This window comes from Choloepus didactylus, chromosome 24, assembly GCF_015220235.1.
Source record: "Choloepus didactylus isolate mChoDid1 chromosome 24, mChoDid1.pri, whole genome shotgun sequence".
Classification (NCBI taxonomy): Eukaryota; Metazoa; Chordata; class Mammalia; order Pilosa; family Megalonychidae; genus Choloepus; species Choloepus didactylus.
Window position 1 is genome coordinate 4,373,610 of NC_051330.1, and position 12,483 is coordinate 4,386,092.

A 12,483-nucleotide genomic window follows, 5' to 3' on the forward strand; every position below is an offset into this window, starting at 1 on the left:
TAATAATAGAGTAGTTTATGCTGCTGTAATAAAGAACTCAAAATTCTTAGGGGTTTAAAGTGTTAAAAGTCATTTCTCACTTACACAAACCTCATATAGATGTTCCTGGTTGGGCACTATTCTGGCTTTCTCTCCTCTGAGAGTGATGAAGCAGCCAGATTCCTTCTATCCTTTGGTTCCACCAACCCCTGGAAATATTTAGAATCCTCTTTTGATGGCTCTGCATTCAGCTGGGTGAAAGCAGAGACAGAGAGAGCTAGGGGGCCACCCAGTATGCTTTAGGAGCTAGTCCCACTGATGTTCATATTTCACTGGGTAGAACTCAATCACACAGTCTCACCAAATAGGAAAGGAGCCTCTTTGACTGAGGTTTCAAATGCCAGCTATGGGGCTCACACAAGAGACGTCACCTCTCTATGGTTCAGTTCCCCATCTGCAGGATGGGGTTAGTGATAACGCCTACCTCGTGGAGTCATTGACAGCTACAAATATGATTCTCCACGAAAGCGTTTAGCACAGTGCTTGGCAAGCAGTAAGTGTGAGCAGCTAGAAGAGCCTAATTTGGAAGCATCCCCCCTGGGACGCTGGGGATGGGGAGGCTGCTGTAAATGGTTATGCAAGAGGCAGAGCCCCGGCCAATTTCCCTCGGGGCATGCCAACTTCTTTGAGGTGACAGCTACTTCTTTCTTCGAGCCCTTTTTCACCCCCTCCCCAGACTCTCTGTGGTTGCTGCCACCCCTGCCCTCAGACCACAGGGGGGCCCGCTCTGCACTGTCACATGGGTTGGTGCAGGGGCGCGGCCAAAACTAACAGGGTCACAGCAAACAGTCCTGGAGGCCTGGGCTCTGGAGGGTCAGCTGGAGGGAGGGCAGGCCCGGATACCACGAGGTCTCGACAGCAATGCCAGTGACGCACATGAGGCTGAAGGCCCTGGGGAGCCATGGCAGAGGTAAGAGTGAAAGCAGGGATGGGGCTGGATTTTCATTCCAGGAGGATCCCCCAGACTTCAACGTGCAGCTGGATGAGATGACAGAAAGATGGGTCAGGGAGAGAGTTTAATAAGAAATAAGGGGGAACTTCCCAGAGGCCAATGTCCCATCTTCCTGTTACAGTCGAGAGTAACTGGTTCCTGTGGAAACACACTTCTTGTTGCACTGCTGGTGGTTGCAACCTCTCTCATTAAAGCCAGGAAGAGGGTAAAGCACCGCTACTGCTCAATGTCTACCTTCTTTACCCTGGTTACTCATGCTTAAAACTCTGGGCTTCTTCTCTCCGGGCTCTGAGGCAAGATCTCGGGCTTCCCATCCAGGTTAAAGCCCTTTGCTCCCAGTTATTCCTTGCCCCCAGCCAGGGCACTTAAAAGAAGCCCATAAGTTGGAGAAGTTTCAGGATCCTGCACTCAAACTGCATAGCTGGATTCATAACAAGTCACTGCCTTGTCTTTCTACAGCACTTTACGGTTAATAAAACTCTTTGCCCAGGTTATTTTATTTAAGAATCAAGATTTTATTTAAAAATATAGTTTACATGCAATAAAATGCACCTGTAACTGAAAAGTGAAAGAATTTGCCTATGATTATGATTACTGAATCATTACATAGATGCTTTTTCTTTCTATATTGTAGAATAGCCAAAAGTTATTACCTGAAATTACTGAAACTCAACTAGTTTCATCCTTGTTTATACCCTTGTTTGTAACTATTTTAGTGGTTATTCTGCCTAGTCCTGCCATGTTTATACTTGATACAGTAATAGTAACAACTCTATCCTTGTTTGAATCCATAAAAACTGTGGGCTGCTTAGATTTAGAGAGAGACATTTTTGGGCCAAAAGGCCATCTGATCTCCTACTTTGCACATAGCAATAAACCCTTTCTCTCTTTGAAACCCCAGTGTCATTGTATCAACTTGGTGACCATGAAGGGACAAAGTTTCCTAGGAAGCAAGGAGTCCAGCTGTCGGAAGTTCTGGAGCCCTGGCAGGCTGTGTAAGCAGAGGAGACAGGACTCTTGCGGTCACTAGACTCTTTCTGTTCGGAGGCTCTGCAACTGGGTTTTTCTCTGCTCTGCCAGCCCTCCAGACCCTTGGCATCTTTTTTTTTTTTTTTAATTAAATTCAGTTTTACTGAAATATATTCACATACCATACAATCATCCATGGTGTACAATCAACTGTTCACAGTACCATCTTATAGTCATGCAATCATCACCCCAATCTATTTTTGAACATTTTCCTTACATCAGAAAGAATCAGAATAAGAATAAAAAATAAAAGTAAGAAAGAACACCCAAATCATCCCCCCATCCCACCCTATTTTTCATTCAGTTTTTGTCCCCATTTTTCTACTTATCCATCCATACAATGGATAAAGGGAGCGTGATCCACAAGGCTTTAACCATCACACTGTCACCCCTTGTAAGCTACGTTGTTATACAATCATCTTCAAGAGTCCAGACTACTGGGTTGGAGTTTACTTCCAACTATTCCAATACATTAAAACCTAAGAGGTGTTATCTATATAGTGAGTAAGAATGCCCACCAGAGTGACCTCTCGACTCCATTTGAAATCTCTCAGCCACTGAAACTTTATGTTGTTTCATTTCGCATCCCCCTTTTGGTCAAGAAGATGTTCTCAATCTCATGATGCCAGGTCCAGATTCATCCCCAGGAGTCATATCCTGCATTGCCAGGGAGATTTACACCCCTGGGTGTCAGGTCCCATGTAGGGGGGAGGGCAGTGAGTTCACCTGCCAAGTTGGCTTAGCTAGAAAGAGAGAGAGAGGCCACATCTGAGCAACAAAGAGGTACTCAGAGGGGAGACTGTTAGGCATAATTATAAGTAGGCCTAGCCTCTCCCTTGCAGTAATGAGTTTCGTAGGGGCAATTCCCATGACAGAGGGCTCGGCACGTCAAACCGCCAGTTCTCAATGTCTGTGACAACATCAGCTTCAGTCCAGGCGAGGAAGCCCAACACTCCTGCACTTTCCCCCAGCTCCTCAGAGGAGCCCTGCAAATATATTTTAATTCTCTGCCCAAATTACTTTGTGATGTGTCACTGTTTCACTCTAACCTATACAGACCTACCCTATCTCACTTCCTGTTCAAAGTTCCATGTAATTGCGGTGTTTGAACAAACTGACTGTAGAGTTATACTGTTTAGAAAGTACTGATCTTGCACCAGATAGAAATCTCTTCCCTTGGTCTCACATGGAAGTTGAAGTTTTAAAACACAGTCAGTTTTGACCTTTACCCATTGACCTGGTTTGCCCTAGTTTTAACCAGATCTGCTTCATTCATATATCTAATTGAAGTCTGGGCTCTTTTTCAGCTTTTTTTTCTTTTTTTTTTTTTTTTATCAGTTGCTGTGTGTGCTAATACTGACATTCATATCTGCTGAGCGCTAGCTCTGAGTTTCAGGTGTCACACAGATACCCAAAATTCCAGAGACCAATCAGGTTATACACTAAGGGTCAGCATCTCAGAGTTTGGAGACAGCCAGTACAATTCAGGGATATAATTGACTGCTGTAAGAGTTTACAATCTAGGGACCATTACAATAATCGTTCCCCTCTTAGGCTGTGTTCTAGCATTCAATTCTGAGTTTACACATTGTAGTTAGTCCATATTGGTGAGGCATTATACTGTTTGTCTTTATTTCTGATGTACTTCACTCAACATGCCGTCTACAGGATCCATTCACCTCGTTGTGTGTCTCACAGCTTCACTCCTTCTCGTAGTTGCTCAATGTTCCATTGTATGCACACACCACAGTTCACCATTCTGTTCCTCAGTCAGTGCACCCTCAGGCCACCTCCACCCATTGCAAATCATGAATAATGCCTCCACAAACACCAGTGTGCAAATGTTCACCCATGTCTCCATTCCTGGATCCTCCAAGTACACACCTCACAATGAGGTTGCAGGACTCCATGGCCCCACATTCTCAGCTTTGTGTGGAGCCAGCACAGTGACCTCCAGAGAGGCTACACCATTCTGCCTGCTCATCAACAGTAGACAGGTACATCCCTCTCTCCATGTTTTCTCCAACTCTTTTACTCCTATTTATATTTTTTTCCTACAATTTTATCGAGTTATATTCATACACCATACAATTATCCAAAGTGTACAATCAGTTGTTCACAGTATTACCATAAAGTTGTACATTTATCACCACAATCAGTACTTGAACATATTGATTACTACAAAAGAGAATTTTTTTTTTAGCAAATAGTAAAAAAGATGATAAAACGAAAAATAACATGTTATACAATACAATGTAATAGTAAGGACAGAAAACAACACCACTACAAAGGATTTCATATCCCTCCCTTAAATCCCCCTCTCATCCACACTTAGCTTTGGTATATTGCCTTTGTTACATTTAATGGAAACATACTGGAATGTCACTATTGACCATAGACTCCGGTTTGCTTTGATTATATTTTTTCCTAAATACCATTCCTTTTTCAACACTCTGCATAGTTGACATTCATTTGTTCTCCCACATGTAAAAACATTTTAATATTTGTATGTTTAGTAACAGTCATTGGCCACTCCAGTTTTTGCCAAGTTATACAGTCCCAGTCTTTATCATCTGTCTTTACCTCTGGTGTCATACATTCCCCTGTCCCACCTTTTTCAGCTTGACTCACAGACATCTTTATTCAGTGTACTTACAATATTGTGCTACCATCACACAGTATTATTCTATTTATTTCTGGATCTATACAATCAATCCTGCTAAACATTCTGTAGTCCTTCAGCATCAAATGCCCTATCTTTACCCTCTTTCTATCTCCTGATAACCTGTGTTCTCAACTTTAACTCTCAAAGTTTGTTCATTAATGTTTGTTCATATTAGTGAGACCATATAGTATCTGTCCTTTTGTTTTTTTAGTGACTAATAAAAAAGATGATAAAAAGAAAAATAACACATCATACAATACAATGTAATAGTAAGGACAGAAAACAACACCACTACCAAGAATCTCATATCCCTCCCTTACATCCCTTATAAAGGATATATATCACTCAACATAATGTCCTCAAGGTTCATCCACCTTATTATATGTTCCATGTCTTTGTTCTGTCTTACAGCTGCATAATATTCCATCATGTGTGTGGACCACAATTTGTTTATCCACTTGTCTGTTGATGGACATTTGGGCTGTTTCCATCTCTTGGCTGTTGTGAATAATGCTGCAATAAACATCAGTTTACAAATGTCCATTCGTGTCTTAACTTTCAGTTCCTCTGAGTATATACCCAGCAATGGAATAGCTGGGTCATAGGCAAATCTATACTTAGTTTCCTGAGGAACCTCCACACCGTCTTCCAGAGTGGTTGCACCATTCTACATTCCCACCAACAGTGAATAAGTGTGTCTTTCTCCACATCCTCTCCAGCACTTGTCATTTTCTGTTTTTTGGATAATGGCCATTCTGGTAGGTGTGAGATGATATCTCATTGTGGTATTGATTTACATTTCCTTAATAGCCAGTGAAGTTGAGCATTTTTTCATATGCTTTTGAGCCATTTGTATTTCCTCTTCAGAAAAATGTCTGTTCATGTCTTTTGCCCATTTTTTAATTGGATTGTTTGTCTTTCTGTTATTGAGATGCAGGATTCCTTTATATATTCGGGATATTAAACCCTTATCTGATATGTGGTTTCCAAATATCATCTCCCATTGTGTAGGTTGCCTTTTTACTTTTCTGACAAAGTCCTTTGATGTACAAAAGTGTTTAATTTTGAGGAGATCCCATTTGTCTATTTGTTCTTTGGTTGCTCGTGCCTTGGGTGTGAGGTCTAAAAAACCACCTCCTTTCACAAGATCTTTAAGATATTGCCCTACATTTTCTTCTAAGAGTTTTATGGTCTTGGTGCTAATGTTTAGGTCTTTGATCCACTTTGAGTTAATTTTGGTATAAGGTGTGAGATGGGCATCCTCTTTCATTCTTTTGGAAATGGATATCCAGTTCTCCAAACACCATTTACTGAAGAGGCTGCTTTGTCCTAGTTTCTTTGGCTTGACCACCTTATCAAAGATCAATTGTCCATAGATGTGTGAGTCTACTTCTGAACACTCAATTTGATTCCATTGGTTGGTATCTCTATCCTTATGCCAGTACCATACTGTTTTGTTTGTGTGTGTGTGTGTGTGTGTGTGTTTGTTAAGGCATATTTTAATTAATATGTTCCAGAATTGCACAGTAATACTGGTCAGTGTTCCTATTTCCCCAGTCCTACCCTCACCCCACCCTTTTCCCCAGGGATCAAAATGGTAAGTCATGGTTTTGGTGACTATTACAGATTTGAGCTGGCATGCCACAGTGTATTCGCTAGGTTTTTCTGAGCATAAACATTAAATTGTTACATAAAATGTACCATAATTTACTCCACACTTGGATCTAAGATGGTTTAATGTCTTGACAAAAAGTGAGATGACTTAAGTACATTTTACATTTTGTGCATTTAGACCATCATATGCATAGATGTTCTAATGCTATTTCTTGTCTTCAGTATCTCATTGTGCTGGATGCTCAGAAGTATGACAGAAATTTGTAACACAGACCAACCACAAAGTACCAAATATTTCTTGCCATTTGTTATCTTGCAATAAAAATGCACCAGATTAGGATCACAAGGATAGTATTAAAACCATAACGTATGTTCCTCAAATTGTTCAAATGTTTTCTAGCTGCAGGGAGGACAGACATTTCTTCATTCAATACATATTTCTTAGTTTCCATACAGTAGTTCTCTATATATTCTGCCCAGTGTAATTGCTGTACATCAATACTGAATGTCTTTTTATCTTCAGGGTTTAATTGATTCATTAACATATTGACATTATTAGTATTCCAAACCCAAGAATTGCTTGTGAAATATTCAAGAAACACCATAGCTTTATGAAGACGAGTTTCTGTTTTCATCATCCTTGGGCTTCTTCTAGTCATACAGGAATGCTGGGACCTTACAGCTTACAGCAATCCAGTAATGATATAAAAGGTGATTGGAGGTTAGATTTACATTGGGCCTTCTGAAGGCCTGTTTGAGAGGATTCCTCTTGAAAGTGGAAATTACACGGTATTCAACTTCACCCCCATGGAAAGGATTAGTGCTGCCTGTTGTGCAGTTACACACCTTGATGTTCCTTGCTCTATTAACTCCGGAATTCCAGGCTGCTGCAAGACTCGTGTTGACAGCTACATCTACAGGAACAAGATCTGCAAGGGCATTGTTGGAGGCATGAATTGTTCGAAGAATTCCTTTCCCTGCTGCAATAAAGAGAGCACTTGGCCCATTAAAGTTATCAATCCATCCTGGAAAAGGTTCTTTCCAACTGGCACCAACAATCGATGGCCTTAGAATTGCCACATTCAGCTTTGCTCCTTGTTGTACAACATAGTCTCCAATGTTTTTGTGTATGTGTATGTATTAGGTCTGTCTCCTATCAATTTTGGAGTGATGTCATTTACTAGGCCATCATCCATCCACTCCAGAGAATCAACCAGCTTCTTGGGATCCACAGGGGGTGGGCAGACTACTCCATCAATATGATTTCAATTGCAGTATGCATATGCTGTTGATACAAGCAAGAACACTTTCAGATTCCTCATTTGTTGTGCAAGGAGAAAAAGCTGTCACATAGCAATCGCATTTAACTGAACAGCATCTCTTAAATTTTCATTAAACCTTACTGTAGCTGCACAGTGGAATATAATATTGGTAGAATCTACAATGACCTCTTTATCTTCTTCACTAAGAGCCAGTTTAGGTTGGGTGAGTTCACTGTTGATTGCTATAACTTTCTGCCTAAAATCTGGATTTTCATCTCTCAATCTGTCAAAGAGCTTGCCACTAATAACTTCTTCCACTGGCTCTTGGGAGGTTTGTCCAGCTTTCTGCTTCACCAAAACATACACTGAATTCACCTTAGGAGAAGACCTCAGCAACTTTTGCAGAAGCACCTTCCCTAGGAAGCTTGTAGCTCCAGTGAGGAGGACATTCTTGCCTTCATAGTATTCTGGGATTGAAACCACTCTGAATAAACACAGAGGCTCGGGCCTCACTTCCCCTGGATGTCCGGTGATGGCTCTGCAGTCATGCTCTCTTCACGTGCTTTTTCACCACCCCCAACTGGCTGCTACCATGCTGTTTTGACAACTGTAGCTTTGTAATATGTTTCAAAGTCAGGTAGTGTGAGACCTCCCACTTCGTTCCTCTTTCTCAAGATATTTTTGGCTATTCAGGGCACCTTGCCCTTCCAAATAAATTTGGTTATTGTTTTTTCTTTTTCTGTAAAGTAAGTTGTTGGGATTCTAATAGGTATTGTATTGAATCTATAAATCAATTTAGGTAAAATTGCCATCTTAACTATATTTAGTCTTCCAATCCATGAACATGGTATGTTCTTCCACTTTTTTTTCAAAGTCCTGTTTGATTTCTTTTAGCAGTTTCTTATAGTTTTCTGTGTAAAGGTCTTTTGTGGCCTTGGTTAAGTTTATTCCTAAATACTTGATTCTTTGGCTGCTATTGTAAATGGAATTGTTTTCTTGATTTCCTCCTCTTGTTGCACAGTCCTTGTGTATAGGAACACTACAGATTTTTGCATGTTGACCTTGTAGCCTGCCACTTTGCTGTATTCATTGACTAGTTCTAGTAGCTTTGCTGTAGGTTTTTCTGGATTTTCTACGTATAGAATCATGTCATCTGCAAAGAGTGAAAGTTTTACTTCTTCCTCTCCAATTTGGGTGACTTTTATTTCTTTTTCTTGCCTAATTGCTCTAGCTAGAACTTCCAGCACAATGTTGAATAACAATGGTGACAGTGGGCATCCTGTCTTGTTCCTGATCTTAGAGGGAAAGCTTTCAGTTTTTCCCCATTGAGTATGATGTTAGCTGTGGGCCTTGGCATCTTAAAAATCTTCAAAGGGAGAAAGAGTTTCTAGGTCTAAGTCTGGATATCTGACTGGGTGAGTGGGTCACCAAGGTAAAAGTGGATCAGGAAGCTGATACAGAGGTTTGAGTCATCCAGAATGATCCCCCTTTGCTCTGCCCTCCACACCTTTCTGTTTTTTGGGTACTGCTCTGTCTGGGGTTTGAGGCCCTGACCTTTTTTTGCCTGAATGGGGTTCAAGGCCCTGACCTGAGTTTCTGTGTTGACTAATACTCCTGGAATGTGGAGGCACAGAAGATTCCCTGGCTTGGCAAGTTAGTCAGTGAGACTGCTCCCTAAGCATTGGATGCCTGAAAGCAGGCACCAGGCTGGGAGAAGGCCAAAGCTTTGTGTTCCTGAAGGCAGGCCCCGAGGTGTTGTGCACCTGACAGCAGTCAGTTAAGTTAGAGAATGACGCTGAGCTCCTTCCGTGACCCTGCTTTCTCACCTGGTTCAGAAGAGATCATTCCCTGAGATTACTATTGTCCTCAAGCTTGCACCCGAAGATTGTAAACATGCTAGTCTTGTGATTTCCTGGAGAAACTGGAAACACAATTACGTAGCCCAAAGAAAGCTTATGCTATATAATCCTGTGCTAAAAAGCCAATAAAGAATTCTTGCAGGAACAGAGGGACGGAGTCGGCTTCCTTCTTTCACACTGGAAAGTAAGTAATCCAGCAATTAATTGGTATTTAATGAAATTAAGTAAGTATATGATGCCTGTTTTAACTGGTAATTGGCATGTTACTTGTATATAGTAAATGTTTAATGCCTGCTTAATTGTTAATTGGTGTGTTCAGTCTAGTTATTAATGGTTGTGTTACTTAAATATATAGTAAGTGTTAAGTGTTGGTCAGTTCGTGCGTATTAGTTGGTGTGTTACTGCATTTGTATTATTCAAGTGTTCCTGACTGTTCACTGATTGCAGAAATTCTTTAAAATGGGAAATTCTGATTCTAATAGCATTCTTGTACATAACCCTTTGGGCTGTATTTTGAAATATTGGAAAGATTTTAGTTACAAGCTTATGAAAAAACAAACAAACAAAAAATTTACTACTATAACAAAGTCTGGCCTCAATATGATTTAGAATCTGGAGAGAAATGGCCTGAGAATGGCTCTGTAGAAAAGAACACTGTATTACAGTTAGAGTTGTCTGCAAAAGAGAGCAGAAATGGGACGAGACAATGTATGTTCAGTCCTTTATTTGTCTATCCCAGAAATCAGTGTGGATGAGAAAATGTAAAATTTTACCTGCAAACATTAGGTGGAGAAAAGAAAAATGTCCTTCCTAATTCAAATCTGGAGGATCAAATACAAACTTTATTAGCTCCTTCATCTGCTCCACCTCCACTCTATAACTGAGGGGCCAATAGATCAGGAAAGGAGGAGGCTCCCCCCCCACCTCCTCCTCTGTATCCCTCTTTATCAGAGGCAAAAGACCCTGAGATAGAAATGGTCTCCCCCTCCCATACCCACCAGGATGCCCAATTTGGCCAGGGCTGCTCTCTAAAACCAGCAGCAGAGCCACCAGCTAAACTTCTACCCCCCTGGCAAGTGCCTCGAGGGACATCCAAGAGGATTTGTATGTGTGCACACCCCATTCTCTGCACTGGATTTATATAATTGGAAAAATAATACCCTAAGAGATTAGAAAATTTAATTACTTCAATATTAACAACCTATAAAATAAATTGGGCTAATATTCAAGCACACCAGAAAAAAGATGAAAAAATAGGGCCCAAATTAGTGAGTTTTATATTTCTAAGTTTCTGTTTTTTGCACATCTAAATTTCTAGTTGTGTCTGCGCAATGTATAATTTCCTACCTCTGGATGGTAAAACCAAATTGGCAAACAAAAATTCTTAAAAGAGCTGTATTGGAATTGCTTAAACATAAATAAGTCCCAAGAAGAAAAAGAAAAAGAAAAAAAACCCACTAGGTACCAGTGTTCAAAGCCTTAGTACCTGTAATCACTGTAAAAAAACCAGGATGTTGGAAAGAAACTGCCCCAGGAATTCCCCGAAGGCAGCAGAGGGCTGCCTTGGGAAGTGGGAAGGACTTTTCCAATTGTCTGGGCCACAGCTTTAGGCAAAATAGATCTAATAATTGGAAACAACTAAAAGAAGGGCATAGGCACTCCCATCAACACTAAGACCACCTTAGGGGTCTTAAATCCCACCTCCCTCATTTAAAAATAAAAACCAGGCCTCATTCTTTCTGTCTCACCTATCCTTACCCCCAGAGCCTCTTAAATCTTAGCTGAATATCAATGAACCAGCTAAAGCAGCTATAGGGGAGGGGTTGGGTGCAGAAAGATGGGGGAAGGTGGGCTTGGTTTAGAATTCTATCTGCTGAGCCCGGAGATTAGAAATGGTAGGCTCAGAGGAAATGTTGTGGAATACGTCATGTTTGTTCTGAGAGAATTCCCCAATTAAAATTTATTCCCCCTCTGATGAGAAGGCCCTGGAAGCACTTCTGACTTGTGGCACCTGGCAGCAAACCCTCTGCATGGCCAGCTTAGCTTTACCAAGACCAGCTGGCCAGCCTTGGCAGAACTCTAGCAGGAAAGCTAGTGGAGCAGTGGAAGCACAGTGATGCCACCACGGTTTTGGAACAGCACACCCAGGGTTATGAAGAAGCTATGCTCTTGCTATTAGAAGGAGCTGCCTGGGAAGAGCTCTGGGTATGGTATACCAACATAACAGACTGGCTACCATAGAAACCAACAAAAAGCCTTCCATTTTAGAAGCCCAGAAAAATATATGGCATTTCTTATGGCAGCCACATTCAGCTGCCATAAGAAATGTTTTCTGGTGGTTCAAGAGCTCAAGGAGCAAGCCCAGCAGGTGAAGCTGGACAATGAGGTGCCCCTTGGTCAGGGTCAGATGTCTTATCTGACACTACCAGTGTTACGAGTGGCAGTGACTGTAGTGGCAAATATTCCCACAGTAACTCTTGGATATTGGTGTGCTCATCTAAGAATCATTGCAAAGCAAGCAAAGAAGCACAGACTCAAAGAAGGGAGTCCCCTGGAGGACCTGGCCCCTTTGCAGATTTTGAATGAAGTGATATAGAGCATTGAAAAATTGAAAGATGGGATAAACCAGATTTTTTTAATAATTCAATTTTATTGAGATACATTCACAAACCATACAGTCATCCACAGTGCACAATCATTTGTTCACAGTACTATTATATGGTTGTGCATTCATCACCAAAATTAATTTTTAAACATTTTCATTATACACACAAAAAGAATAAGAATAAAAGTTAAACTAATAAAGAACACCCAAAGCATCCCATACCCCCATCCCTCCCTATTATTCATTTACTTTTTGTCCTCATTTTTCTACGCATCTGTCCATACACTAGATAAAAGAAGTGGGAGCCACAACATTTTCACAACCACAGGGTCACACAGTGTAAGCTATATAGTTACATAATCATCTTCAAGAATGAAGGCTACTAGGTTGCAGTTCAACAGTTTCAGGTATTTCCTTCTAGCTATTCCAATACTCTAAAAACTAAAAAGGGATATATA

General features: G+C 40.9%; 2 pseudogenes; one reads left to right on the forward strand and one right to left on the reverse strand.

Moving 5' to 3' along the window:
• Nucleotides 1–6,517: 6,517 nt before the first annotated feature.
• On the reverse strand, nt 6,518–11,349 carry LOC119519787 (annotated as a pseudogene).
• On the forward strand, nt 11,348–12,040 carry LOC119519789 (annotated as a pseudogene).
• The last annotated feature ends 443 nt before the right edge of the window (nt 12,041–12,483 follow it).